This window comes from Aotus nancymaae, unplaced genomic scaffold, assembly GCF_030222135.1.
Source record: "Aotus nancymaae isolate 86718 unplaced genomic scaffold, 86718_ANA_hifiasm-v0.15.2.pri h1tg000025l, whole genome shotgun sequence".
Lineage (NCBI taxonomy): Eukaryota > Metazoa > Chordata > Mammalia > Primates > Aotidae > Aotus > Aotus nancymaae.
In genome coordinates, this window is record NW_026988438.1 from 21,175,209 (window position 1) to 21,191,072 (window position 15,864).

The window sequence follows — 15,864 nt, forward strand, 5'->3', positions numbered from 1 at the left end:
GGACTTCATTTTCATTGGCTCATTTAATTTAAGATACAATCAGAGAGTACTGGTCTATTTGTTTGTGACTGAACATTTCATTATGCCTAAAGACATTAAGCTTAATAATACTAGAAACTAGTATTTTATTTCGATGGCCAGGTCATGGTAGAAAATAAAAACTTATCTTTTAGTCATTATAATCACCATATGCTGATGATGACTTTCAATGCCACTTTTCCCAAAGAGAAATATTTTTTAAAATACTTTTAAAAGAAAACTCAGAGTAAAATTATAAAAGGTCACATAGATCTTCATCCTTTATACCATCCTTTCCTCAATTATATCTCCAAAATTATAGATTTTATACAGCTTTCAGAAGCTATGACAATTCACTCAATGCTCAGGATAATGAATTAGAAGGAAAGCGAGATCTCTTTGAGATTCAGTATACTTTGTTATCTTGATTGCAATGTTCTTTTAAAAATTTCAGACTAGAGGTCTGTAATGCATCTTAGAACTTTTCATCCATTGTTGTCTCTATTATCTAGCACAATTTAAAGATATTAAACCATTTTATCTCTGTATATATTATCAAGGTGCCTTCCTGGGGCAAAACAGTAAACTTTACTCTCCATGTTCTTAATGGATTTTTCTATGTACTTGATTTTCCTATGCTTCAAGAACATCTTTAAGTTCATGAAGCAACAAGAAGAAAGTCACTTTTAGAAACTTTTCTAGTTATCCAAAGGAGAGCATTTAAAAAAAAAAAAAAAAAAAAAAGGTGAACAAGTACTAGAGAGTAGGCACTATAGTAGTCATCTTCATTTGTCTACCTCATAATATTTAATTCTTACTTGACTACTGCATAGTAAATATTCATACCTACTTTTAAAAATGTTTTAAAAACTGAAGCTCAGAAGGAATAATTTTCTTCACCTTCCAAAGTTATAAGTGGCAACATCAAAATTTGCATACAAATTTTCTTCTAACTGAAAAACCTATGTTTTTCCAATTTCGATGAGTAGGTTTAAATAGAAAATGATGATATTTGCTTGTCTACCAGGAATAAAACATTCAAGAGTTTAAAACGTTTTTTTCTCTAAGGAGAAAAAAGGTATAAGCTTTAAAAAGATTGCTTTTAAAAACTTCACAATTATTAAAATTTAGAAAAGTATTTAACATATTAAATGACTAGATATATCACTTTTATGATAGACAGCATTTCTTCTTCAACTTCTGCTTCTGAAACCAGTAGATCAGGTAATTCAAATAAGACCCTGGATAAAGATCCAGATTGAAAAAGCATCTGTCTCTATACATTCTAATGAAATGAAAATATAGACATAACCATCAGGAATATGCTTTTGGAGTATAACTAGTATGTCAAGAAGTTCAACAAATTTTTGGAAGATGGAAAGATAATTGGAGCATTTCTCAATAAAAACAGGAGAGAATACATTGTATAAGAACTATAAGGCCAAAGTTGCCCGATCTGTTCATGGAAACCCAAAAGCAGCAGGTGTAATGGAGGCTAGGAGTGAGATATGGGTTTGAAAATAGCAAAATTAACTGAAGTTGTATGTACAGAAAAACTGGAATAGATGTCCCTCCATTCTTCCTCATTTCAACTCAGACATAGGCATCAGGCTTTTTTCTGAGCCTTATACCAATCCGAAATGGCTCCTCTCTAAAGAAATTATCAGGAAAACTACTGCAAATGTTTTCCTGATAATTTCTTTATTCTCCCCATTCTGACATTTAAGGCTCTGTAGCCTGATTTCCAGTTCCCTACCTTCTCATTCTGTCTGTCAGATGTCAGTACTGAAACAAAAACAACTATGGGTTTTTTTTTTAAAGCAACTCAAGATTAAATAAAGGGAATTAGGTAATTATAAAATCAATGGAAGTGATAGAGCAGCAGGATCTACAATTGCCTTTCAGAAATTATTTCCAGAGTAGTATAGAACTGATCCACAAGAGCAATTGCTACTTCTGTAACAAGCAGAACTATGGAAACCATGGAGCTCATGAACTCACAGATCAAAACACAGGACTCAGTAAAGAGTGCCTGCCTACACTCTGACAAACAGAAAGCTGGAGATTGGAGATTGGAACATTCCTGCAGAGATACATCTCTGACACCTTTATTGCCAGCAGAAAAGAACAAAAAGACAGCAGGAAGATGGTTTTTTTCTCTCTTCTACTTTACAAATATGATACAATTGTATCTAATGCACAGAACCTACTTTACTCCCCAAATCATGGCTGTTGTGGAGTCTAGGGAATATGTAGTTGTTAGATTTTCAGGCAGTGCTAAATAAATCAATAAATCAGACTTACTAGAAAGAAGTGAATCCTGATTCTCAGAGCAATCAGACTACATCCACCAAACTCTGACTAAGGAAAAAAAAAAAAGTCATGCACTGGCATTCCCATGCCTCATTCCAAAGAGAGCTCCTTGTCAGAATACCAATTAAGGCAGAGATCTGAAACAAAAACATACCTATTTGCATAATAGCAAAGAACCCCCCAAACCACCCACTCACCCCTTCACCTAATTGTCATTAAGGACAACCAAGGATCATTAGGTATAAGAAAAGAAGCTTTGCACAGTGGCAGAAACGTAGCCGATGAGGTTTATCCTAGGCGCGATTATTGCTAATTGAACTTTTCCCAATACCCCACTGTGACGACTTGCAATACAGTTGGCAGTGGCAATTTTTGACAGTCTCTACGGAGACTGATAATTTAAAAAAAAAGAAAAAAAGAAAAGAAAAGAATCAAATCATGAAATGATTTGATAATGACCAAAATAAGAAAATAGAAAATTTAACATCAGAGAAAAATAGATTACTAGGGAAGCAGAAGAGAAATTTCTGATATGATCAGAGAGATCAAACAAAGCTAGGATTCTTGAGGAAAGTATCAACTAGAGTGTGTGAACGCATCGTTAGGGATTTATATTAATGTTGCTAAAATGAAAAAGCAATAATGTATTTTAAAGTGTAGGAAAGAAAGTGTGGCAGAAAAAGTGAATGAGAAGAGACAGATAAAAGAACATTCCAGAGGATATAGCCTCCGAATAGTAGGAGTTTCAGAAAAATGGAGCATCCTCAAGTGCAGCAGACCTGGAAAGTCTCTAATCCAGACTGGAGCAAGAAATACAATAGAAGGAAAAAATTCTGGGAGAAGGGGAATTTTACATGCTAGTATTACAATGCAAAGGGTATAAAGATGCTAGAAACGTTTCTCCTAGGAGCAACCCAAGTATGGTGACATTGTTCCTACAGAAAAGAAATCTAATGCTAGCACATCATTTGACAATAAAGAAACAGCATAAATACTGTTCACTTGCTCTTTAAATGCCCATCAATGATAGACTGGACAGGGAAAATGTGGCACATATACACCATGGAATATTATGCAGCCATCAAAAATGATGAGTTCACGTCCTTTGTAGGGACATAGATGAACCTGGAAACCATCATTCTCAGCAAACTGACACAAGAACACAAAATCAAACACCGCATGTTCTCACTCATAGGCGGGTGTTGAACAATGAGAACACATGGACACAGGGAGGGGAGCACTACACACTGGGGTCTGTTGGGGGGAAATAGGGGAGGGACAGCGGGGGGTAGGGAGTTGGGGAGAGATAGCATGGGGAGAAATGCCATATATAGGTGAAGGGGAGGAAGGCAGCAAATCACACTGCCACATATGCACCTATGCAACAGTCTTGCACGTTCTTCACATGTACCCCAAAACCTAAAATGCAATAAAAAAAAAAAAGAGTCAACCTAAAATCATGTAGCTTTTAAATATTGGTTCAAAGGTATAAAATATTATCTATGCCAAATAAAAACACTACAGGGCGAGTCCAGGCCACAGTCCTCAGCTGACAACTCAGCAGATGCTATTTAGCTGCCAGAACCTCTGAGATAGTAGTCTTAAAGCATTGGTTTCAAAAGTTTCATTTATTTGTACAGTTTGTAGCCATTATTACATTTGATCCTGAGACACAAGGGAGGAAAAGCATGATTGTGGTTTCAGAAATGAAACATAAATGTCAACAAATTTAATAATATAAAAGTAAAGCTATGGAAGATAGCTAATGGGAAGCAGAAGGCAGAGAAAGGTAAAGGAAAAAGAGGTACATGGGAGTCTTTATTCCATGAGTCGGGGGGCAAGTGATGCTGTTAGTAGTTAATGGCACATACGATTTTTTTTAAAATGATGTAAACATAGCACTTGAATTAGAGAAGAGATCAATAGACAAATTAAAAATAATAATTAAGCCATAAATATTTGAGAGCAGAAGGGAAAAAGCTAAGCCAAATTCTCATGTTTCAGAGAAGAAGTCAATAAATGTTTATTAAATACCTTCCCTGTGCCAGGCAGTATTCAGGCACTGAGGATGAAATAATGCACATAAAAGCGGCAGCAGAAAACTGATGCTTAAAATGCATCTCATTGTTGTTCACTGTATTAGTCCATTTTCAGACTGCTGATAAAGACATACCTGAGACTGGGCAATTTACAAGGAAAAGAAGGTTTAATGGCGAACTCACAGTTCCACGTGGCTGGGGAAGCCTCACAATCATGGCAGAAAGCAAAGAGGAGCAAGTCACATCTTACATGGATGGCAGCAGGCAAAGAGAGAGCTTGTGCAGGGAAACTCTGCCTTACAAAGCCATCAGATCTCGTGAGAGCCATTCACTCTCACAAGTACAGCATAGGAAAGACCCACCCCCAACATACAATCATCTCCCACCAGGTCCCTCTCATAATACATCGGAATTATGGGACATACAAGATGAGATTTAAGTAGGGACACAGAACCAAACCATATCATTCACCCTCTCTCTTTTGCCTAGAATGTTTTATCATTTTGATTTTCTGGTAAACTTTCATTCCTCCAACATAAACCCATGCTTACAAGCATGGAATCTGATCATTACTGATGAAATAGAGGAAAAGATATGTAATCTAGTGCATAAGGACTAACCACTAGAAAATATCAAAACAGAAATCATAGAATAAGGTTGTCTATGGTGCCAACACTGGTAATGGAGAAATGCAGATAAGGAGACTATTCCTTGTTCTGAAATGTTCTTTCTGTTATCTGATAGGCCACTATGGTGGGAATGGATGTGTGGCCTCTTCAGGGACAAATGTGTTGCCCTGGCTGCTGGAAGTGCTGTTGACAGACTGCCTTTGGCTGCCAGTCTCTTCAGGAATTGTGTAAGATGCAGAAATCCACTTCTCCCAAAGTAAAGCAGCATTCCAGGCAGCTCACATTTAACGATCAACCGATGCTAAAGATGGGCTTGGCCATCTCAACCAAACTTGAAACAGATGACTCTTAAGTTCCATTCTAGCTCCTGAGAACTCTTTGGGGTCAGCAGACATTGTCATTGGACCTGCATCATAGCCTGACTTCTTCTTCTCCATTTCTGCTTTCTTCCATTCCTTTTCAAATGGTTCATCCCACAATTTCTCACTCATCAAATTGTTAATTCCACAATTTCTCACTAACCACAATTTTCTCACTAACAGTAAATACTGCCTGCAAGTATTACATTAATATAAGTTTAAATGCTAGAAAAGAGTCAGTGATGATTTATTCAATGTTATGCAGAACACAAGAATAATCAGACAGTAAAACACAATTCATGTGGCAATAAAATTCACTTACACTTTTTATTAATGTAAGTTCCTCTTTATTTTATTCCACTTTGTTGTTTTCTTAATTTTGTATGTTTGCCAAGGATGGATAGCTTTCTACTCAATATCTAGCCTTGAACATAAAATTTTATGTTGCTTTTGCATATACACAAAATATTGCTAGTTGTTTATTGCTGTGTTTCCTTTCTAGTGTACAGACACTCATATCATATCATAGCAAGACAGTGTCACTGACTAGCCAAAAAAAAGACATTTCTATTGATTTCTGTACATGTTTGCTACTTTCTCACCAAATGACACTAAATTCTATATGCTTACCTTATTAAAAAGATAATGATTTCCAGCATGTAAGTATCATAATAAATAACGGTAATTTTATTGCTGTAAAAATGGTAAAATGCCATTAATTTTCAATGCTGATGTATGTCAACAGAGACAATTGCTTGATTTCACTATCTAGGTAACAGCTTACTTTTATTTTTAGAGATGTTGTCAATAAATACAATAATTTCTGTGACTTTACTCTTCAAAGATCTTGCTTAAAATACTTAAAGTATGTGCCTCTAAAGCAGAGTCTAGCTCCATTATTTATATATCTCTGATTCTTAAATATTTTGTATAAGGCAAATGGTCAATACATTTTTAAAGAATGTATGAATAAATGAATGAATGAATGAGGTTGCTTCATATAATATTTTATTCAGAAATCTTTATTCATTTAATATTGTATACTGACCTCTTTATATTTTTCCAGTCATGTTCTAAGTTCTGTATATGTCAGTTTCCTTATGGCCCCTGGGTATGTCAAGTCTCCTCTTTTCATTTATTAAATTCACAAGTTTTTATTGAATACCTATTTTGTGCCAAGCAGCATACCAGATGCTGAGGATATAATAATGTACATGAAGTGGGAAAACAGATGCTTTAAATGCTTTTTATTGTTTTTCACCCTCTCTTTTCTTCCTGGGATGCTTCATGACATTTATTTTCTAACGAACTTCTATTTCTCCAAAATAAAGACATGTGTAAGGGCATAGAGTTAGAGTGCCAGTGTTCAAGCCCTGGCTCTGCAGTTACTAGTTAGATAACTGTGGATAAGTTTCTTAGCCTGTGAATTTTCCATTTTCTCATATTTAGAATGGTATCTACCTCATATAGTTGATGTCAGAATTAAGTGATTAAAATATATGTAAAAGTCTTGGCTTAGTGCCTGGTACATACTTATTCAATAATCGTTAGTTATTATTCCAGCGTCACTATGCTCTGCTGTTAGAAAAACAGTTAAATCCTGACAAAAAATTCCAAATATAACAGCTGCCACCAAAATAGAGTGACTTTAGAATATCAAAAAAGCCTTTTTATGGCCATATTGCCCAAAGTAATTTATAGATTCAATGTTATCCCCATCAAGCTACCAGTGACCTTCTCAGAATTGGAAAAAACCACCTTAACCTTGATATGGAACCAAAAGAGAGTCCACATAGCCAAGTCAATTCTAAGCAAAAAGAACAAAGCTGGAGGCATCACGCTACCTGACTTCAAACTATACTACAAGGCTACAATAATCAAAACAGCATGGTACTGGTACCCAAACAGAGATGTAGACCAATGGAACAGAACAGAGGTCTCCAAGGCAACACCACACATCTACAACCATCTGATCTATGACAAACTTGACAAAAACAAGCAATGGGGAAAGGATTCCCTGTTTAATAAGTGGTGTTGGGAAAACTGGCTACCCATGTGCAGAAAGCAGAAACTGAACCCCTTCCTGACACCTTACACTAAAATTAACTCCAGATGAATCAAAGACTTAAACATAAGACCTAACACCATATAAACCTTAGAAGAAAACCTAGGCAAAACCATTCAGGACATAAGCATAGGCAAGGACTTCATGACCAAAACACCAAAAGCATTGGCAACAAAAGCCAAAATAGAAAAATGGGATTTAATTAAATGCCAGAGCTTCTGCACAGCAAAAGAAACAATGATTAGAGTAAACCAGCAACCAACAGAATGGGAAAAAGTTTTTGCAATCTATCCATCTAACAAAGGAATTATATCCAAAATCTACAAAGAGCTAAAACAGATTTACAAGAAAAAGAAAACCCATTCAAAAGTGGGCAAAGGATATGAACAGACACTTTTCAAAAGAAGACATATATGAGGCCAACAAACATATGAAAAAATGCTCAACAACACTGGTCATTAGAGAAATGCAAATCAAAACTACATTGAGATACCATCTCATACCAGTTAGGATGGCGATCATTAAAAAATCTGGAGACAGCAGATGCTGGAGAGGATGTGGAGAAATAGGAACACTTTTACACTGTTGGTGGGAGTATAAATTAATTTAACCATTGTGGAAGACAGTGTGGCGATTCCTCAAGGACCTAGAAATAGAAATTCCATTTGACCCAGCAATCCCATTACTGGGTATATATCCAAAGGATTATAAATTGTTCTATTATAAGGACACATGCACACGTATGTTCATTGCGGCACTGTTCCCAATAGCAAAGACTTTGAACCAACCCACATGCCCATCAATGATAGACTGGACAGGAAAAATGTGGCACATATACACCATGGAATACTATGCAGCCATCAGAAACAATCAGTTCGTGTCCTTTGTAGGGACATGGATAAATCTGGAAATCATCATTCTCAGCAAACTGACACAAGAACAGAAAATCAAACACTGCATGTTCTCACTCATAGGTGGGTGTTGAACAATGAGAACACATGGACACAGAGGGGAGCACCACACACTGGGGTCTGTCGGGGGTGGACTAGGAGAGGGACAGTGGGGGGTAGAGAGTTGGAGAGGGATAACACGGGGAGAAATGCCAGGTATAGGTGATGGGGATGGAAGCAGCAAACCACATGGTCATGTATGTACCTATGCAACAATCCTGCATGTTTTTTACATGTACCCCAGAACCTAAAATGCAATTATATATACATATATGCCTTTTTATTCACTATTTTTAATAGAAAATTTAAAGTTTCTATTAAACATAAAATATTGTCCATGTTGCTGCACGTTGCAGAATTTTCTTTTTAAAGGGTACGTAATATTCAATTGTATGCATAAATTATATTTTCTTAATATATTTATCTGTTAATAAACATTTAGGTTATTTCCTTGAGTACATTATGCTAAGTGAAGTAAGCCAGTCACAGAAAGACAAATACTGCATGATCCCACTTACATGAGGTAACTAAGATACTTAAATTGTTAGAATTTAAGTATTCCACTCTTTAAAATTAGAAAGCGTAATTCCACTCTTTAGAATTAGAGTGGAATGTTGGTTACTAGGGGCTGGAAGGAGGGGGAAAATAAGGAGTTACTCATCAATAGGTATAAAATTTCAGTCAAGAAAGATAAATAAGAAGTGAAGCAAGATGGCAGAATAGAAGACTCCACCGATCATTCCTCCAGCAAGAACACCAAGTTAACAACTAACTACATAGAAAAAACACCTTCATCAGAATGAAAAATCCAGTGAGCACTCATAGTACCTAGTTTCAACTTCATATTCACTAAAAGAGGCACTGGAAGAGACAGAAAAAAACAGTCCTGAATCACCAATGCCACCCCACCCCTTCCCTGGCAGTGGTGACTTGGTGCAGAGGGCATCTCTGGGTGCTCAGGGAGGGAGAGCACAGCAATTGTGAGGCAGTGAACTCAGTACTGTCCTGTTAAAGCAGAAAGAAAAACCTGACCTAATTAGCTAACGTCCACCCACAGAGGGAGCAAAAAACAGCCCCAGCCAGAGGGGAATCAAAGATCCCAGTGGTCGGAACTTGAGTGCCTGCAAACCTTGCCACCAAGGGCTACAGTACTCTGAATCTTCAAGTAAATTTGAAGAGCAGTATAGGCCATAATGACTCTAACTCTTAGGCAAGTCCTGATGTTGAACTGGGCCCACAGACATTAGACTGAGGGGGCAGGCAACATACTGAGACACAAGCTGGGGCAGCCAAGGGAGTGCTGGCATCATCCCTCCTATAACCTCAGGCAGCACAAACCACAGCTCCAAAATAGATCCCTTCCCTCTGCATGAAGAGAAGAGAGTGAAGAGTTGGGAGGACTTTGCCTTGCACGTTGGATACCAGCTCAACCACAACAGGATTGGGTGAGAGTCGTGAGGCCCCAATTTCAGGCCCTAGCTCCAGACATTTCTAGACACACCCTGGCCAGATGGGAACCTACCCCCTTGAAGGAAAGGACCCAGTCTTGACAGCATTCATCACCTGCTAACTAAAGAGTCATTGGACCCTAAATAACCAGCAGTGATACCCAAGGACTACATCAAGGGCCTGCGGTGAGCCTCTGAGACTTGCTGGCTTCAGGTAATATTTAGCACATTACCACCTGTGGTGGTAATGGGGCAAAACTCCTTGTGCTTGACATTAGGAGAGGTAAAAGTAAAGGAGACTTTGTCTTGTACCATAGTTAACAGCATGACCACAGTGAAGCAGAGCACCAAGCAGGCTCTTGGGGTTCTCAACTCTAGGACTTGATTCTTGGATGGCATTTCCATACCTGCCCTGGGGTGAGTCCCAGGCCAGAAAGAATTCACCACAAGCTAACTTAAGAACCCATAGGCCTTAAGGAAACATTGACTGGTAGTCTGGCAGTACTCCTCACGGCCTGGGATGGTGGTAGCTACAAGATGAAGCTCTCTGCCTTTGGAAATAGAAGGCAAGAGTGGGAAGAACTGCATCTTGTGGTTTGAGTGCAAGCTCAGCCCAATACAATAGAACACCAGGTAGTCTTTTAACATTCTAGACTCTAGTCCTTGACTCCTGGACGGCACCTCTGGACCCAGCTGGAGCCTGGAGCACTTCACTATCCTGAAAGGAAGAACACAGATCTGGCTGGCTTTGCTACCTGCTGATTGTAGAGCCCCAGAACCTTGAGTGAACACAGGCAGTAGCCAGGAGTGGTTACAGCAGGTCTTGCATGAGACCCAGTGCTGTGATGACTTCAGGTCTGACCCAGAGCAGTCATAGTGTTGGTGGCCACAGGAGTGCTTGTGTCACTCCATTTCAAACTTTAGGTGGCTCAGGACCAAGAGAGAGACCCTGTTTGTTTGGGGAAAAGTAAGGGAAGAAAACAAGAACCTCTGCTTGGTAATCCAGAGAATTCTCCCAGATCTTGTCAAAGATTATCAAGGCAGTACCTCTACAAGTCTGCAAGAACCACGATGTGTTATTGGGCTTTGTGTGCCCCCCTAAAATAGAGACAGCTTAGATCACAACACCTAAGTCCTTTCAAATATCTGGAAAACCTTCCCAAGAAGGACAGCTACGAATAAGCCCAGACAGTGAACCATACAATAAATACCTAACTCTTCAATGTCCAGACACTGAAGAACATCTAGCATAAATACCATACAGTAAAGCGTGACCTCACCAGATGAGCTAAATACAGCACTAGGAACCAATTGTGAAGAAATAGAGATATGAAAACTTTCAGACAGAGAATTCAAAATAGTTATTTTAAGGAAACTCAAAGAAATTCAAGATAACACAGAGAAAGAATTTAGAATTTTAGCAGATAAATTTAACAAAGGGATTGAAATAATTTTTTAAAATTAAGGTGAAATTCTTGAGCTGAAAAAATGCAACTGACATACTAAACTGTTCATCGAAGTCCTTTAGTAGTGGAATTAATAAAGCAGAAGAAAGAATTAGTGAACTTTAAGGCAGCCTATTTGAAAATTTCCTCTGACTGCCTATTTGAAAATACACAGTCAGAGGAAACAAAAGAAGAAAGAATAAACAAAGAATGAAGCACAGCTACAGGATATAGAAAATAGGCACCAAAGGACAAATCTGAGTTGCTGGGCGTAAAGAGGAGGAAGAGAAAGAGATAAAGGCAGAAAGTTTATTCAAAAAGATAGTAACAGATAACTTCCCAAACCTAGAGAAAGATATTAATATCCAACACAAGAAGGTTATAGAACACCAAGCAGATTTAACCCAAATAATACCACAAGGCATTTAATAATCAAACTCCCAAAGGTCAAGGATAAAGACAGGATTCTAAAAGCAGCAAAAGAAAAGCAGCAAATAACATACAATGGAGCTCCAATACATTAGGCAGCAGGCTTTTCAGTGGAAATCTTACAGGCCAGGAGAGAGTGGCATGGCATATTTAAAGTGCTTAAGGAAAAAAAAATCTACCCTAGAATAATATATCTGGTGAAAATATCCTTCAGAGATGAAGGAGAAATAAAGACTTTCCCAGACAAATAAAAGCTGAGAGTTTTCAGCAATACCAGACCTTTCCTACAGGAAATATTAAAGAGGATACTTCAATCAGAAAGAAAAGGACATCCATGAGCAATAAATAATCATCTGAAGGTACAAAACCAGCAATAAATAATCACTTGAAGGTACAAAAGTCACTGGTAACAGTACACAGAAAAATACATTACATTGTAACACATAACTGTGGCATGTAAACTACTCTTATCCTAAGTAGAAAGACTAAACATTGAACCAATCAAAAATAATATCTACAACAGCTTTTTAAGACATAGTCAGTACAATAAGATATAAATAGAAACAACAAAAAGTTAAAAAGTGGGGAGATGAAGTTAAGACAGTACTTTTATCAGTTTTATTTTTGCTTGTTTCTTTGTTTATGTAAATAGTGGTAAGTTGTTATCAGTTTAAATAATGTGTTGCAAGATAGGATTTGGAAGCCTCATGGTAACATCAAACCAGAAAACATACAATGGATACACAAAAAAATAAAAAGCAAGTAACTAAATTATATCACCTGAGAAAATCACCTTCACTAGAGGAAGACAGGAAGGAAAGAAAGGAGTGAGATGAGATCACAAAACAACAAGAAAACAATCACAAAATGGAAAAAGCAAATCACAAAGTAAGGACTTACTTATCAATAATAACATTGAATGTAAATGGACTTAACTCTCCAATCAAAAACATACAGTGGCCAAATGGATAAAAAAGCAAGACTCGATGATCTCTTGCCTATAAGAAACACACTTCACTTATAAAGGCACACAGAATGAAAATAAAGAGAGGGGAAAATATTCTATTCCAGTGGAGGCCAACAAAGAGCAGGAGTAGCTATACTTATATCAGACAAAATAAATTTCAAGACAAAAATTATAAGAAGAAACAAAGAAGGTCACCATATAGTGATAAAAAGGTGAAGAAAGAGGATATAATAATTTTGAACATATATGCTCCCAACACTGGAGCATCCAGATATAAAAAAGGTGCTCCTTTTTATAGAGCTAAAGAGAGAGATAAGTCATAATACAATAATAGCTGGTGACTTCCACATCACACTTTCAGCCTTGGACAGAAGATTTTTTAAAAAAGAATAGACTAAATCTGCATTATAAATCAAATGGATATAATAGATATTACAGAACATTTCATCCAAGAACTGCAGAATTCATGTTCTTTTCCTACACACGTGGATCATTCTCAGTATAGAACATACGTTAGGTCACAAAACAAATCTTAAAAAATTCAAAGTTGAAATAATATCAAACATCTTCTCTGACCACAGTGCAATAAAACTAGAAATTAATAATGAGGAATTTTGGAAACTACACAAATACATGAAATTGAACAAGATGCTACTGAATGACCAGTGGGCCAATGAAGAAATAAGGAAGGAAATTTAAAAATTTATTGAAACAAATGATAATGGAAACACAACATATCAAAACCTATGGAATACAGCAAAGGCAGTACTAACAGGAAAGTTTATAGCTATAAGTGCCAACATCACAAAAGAGAAAAAACTTCAAATAAACAATCTAATGATGCCTCTTAAAGAACTAAAAAAGCAAGAACTAATGAAATCAAAAATTAGTAGAAGAAAATAAATAAAGATCAGAGCAGAAATAAATAAACATTTAAACATACAAAAAAATCAATGTAACAAAAAGTTGGGGGCTTTTTTTTTTGAAAAGTTAAACAGATTTGACAAACCTTTAGCTACACAGAGAAAAATAAAGAAAATTTAAATAAATAAAATCAGAAATGATAAAGGAAACATTAAAATTGATACTGCAGAAATTCAAACCATCATTAGTGGCTACTGTGAGCAACTACATGACAATAAATTGAAAAATCTAGACAAAATGGATAAATTCCTAGATACAGACAACCTACTAAGATTGAAACAGGAAGAAATCCAATCTCTGAACAGATCAGCAACAAGTAATGAGATCAAACCCATAATAAAAAGTCTCCTAGTAAAGAAAAGTCTCAAACCCAATGGCTCACTACTGAATTTTACCAGCAATTTAAAGAATGAAAACCAATTCTACTAAAACTATCCCAAACAATAGAGGAGAAGGGAATACTTAGAAACTAATTTTACAAAGCCAGACAAAGACCCATCAAAAAAAAAAAGAAGAAAGAAAAAGAAAACTAATGGCCAATATCTCTGGTAAGTATTGATGCAAAAATCCTCAACAGAATACTAGCAAACCAAATTTAACAATACATTAGAAAGACCATTCATCATGACCAAGTGGGATTTATCCCAGGGATTCAAGGATGGTTCAGCATATGTAAATCAATCAATGTGATACATCATATCAACAGAATGAAGGATAAAAAGCATATAATCATTTCAATTGATGCTGAAAAATCGTTTGATAAAATTCAACATCCCCTCAGGATAAAAACCCGAAAAAAACTGAGAATGGAAGGAACATATATGATAGAAGCCATATATGACAGACCTACATGGGCATCTTTGTCTTGTTCCAGATCTTAGTATCCTAGCTGTAAAGGGAAAAATTGAAAGCCATTTCCCTAAGACATGAAACAAGATAAGAATGCCCAGGGTTACCAGTTATTAAACATTGTACTGGAAGTTCTAGCTAGAGAAACCAGAGAAGAGAAAGATATAAAGGACATCAAAATTGGAAAGGAAGATATCAACTTATTCTTGTTTGCAGATGATATGATCTTATATTTAGAAAAACATTAAAGACTCCACCAAAAAACTATTAGAACTGGTAAATTCTGTAAAGTTGCAGGATACAAAATCAATAAACAAAATCAATAGTATTTCTATATGCCAACAGTAAATAATGTGAAAAAGAAATGTAAAAAGTAATCCCATTAAGATATTCACATATAAAATTAAATACCCAGAAATTAAACAAAGAAGTAAAAGATCTCTACAATGAAAACTATAGAATATTTATGCAAGAAATTGAAGATGACACCAAAAAATGGATATTTCATGTTTTTGTATTAGAAGAATCAATGTTGTTCAAATGTCCATACTACCCAAAGAAATACACAAATTCAATGCAATCCCCATCAAAATACCAATGATGTTATTCACAGAAATAGAAAAAAAAAAATTCTAAAATTTATATGTACACACAAAAGTCCCAGAATAAAAAAAGCTATCTAAGCAAAAAGAACATAACTGGAGGAATCAGATTAACTGACTTCAAATTATCCTACAACATGACGTGGGCATAAAAAGAGATACACAACGAACGGAACAGAATGGAGAACCCAGAAACAACTCCACACACATACAGTGAATTCATTTTTGACAAAGGTGCCAAGTACATACACTGACATATTGAAGACAATCTCTTCAATAAATAGGTCTGGGAAAATTGGATATTCATGTGCAGAAGAATGAAGCTAGACCCCTATCGCTTGCCATACACAAAAATCAAATCAAAATGAATTAAAGATGTAAATCTAAGACCTCAAACTACACAACTACTAAAAGAAAACATCGGAGAAAATCTCCAGGACATTGGTCTGAGCAAAAATTTCTTGAGCAATATTCTACAAGCATAGACAAGACAACCAAAGCAAAAATGGACAAATACAGCCAGATGGGGTGGCTCATGCCTGTAATCTCAGCACTTTGGGAGGCCAAGGTGGGTGTATCACCTGAGGTCAGAAGTTCTAGACCAGTTGTAGACCAATGTGGGTGTATCACCTGAGGTCAGAATTCTAGACCATGGCAAACCCCCATCTCTACTAAAAGTGCAAAATGCAAAAAATTAGATGGATGTGGGGGATGTGCCTGTAATCTCAGCTACTTGGGAGGCTGAAACAGGAGAATCGCTTGAACCTGGGAGGTGGAGGGTGCAGATGGTCCCATTGCACTCTGGCCTGACCAACAGAATGAGGCTC

At 36.5% G+C, this 15,864-nt stretch overlaps 1 non-coding gene across 1 annotated transcript; it reads left to right on the forward strand.

Moving 5' to 3' along the window:
• The first annotated feature begins 2,583 nt into the window (after positions 1-2,583).
• On the forward strand, positions 2,584-2,722 carry LOC135276556 (U4 spliceosomal RNA). The gene has a single exon (XR_010344116.1). It is a non-coding gene; the product is annotated as a U4 spliceosomal RNA (small nuclear RNA).
• The last annotated feature ends 13,142 nt before the right edge of the window (positions 2,723-15,864 follow it).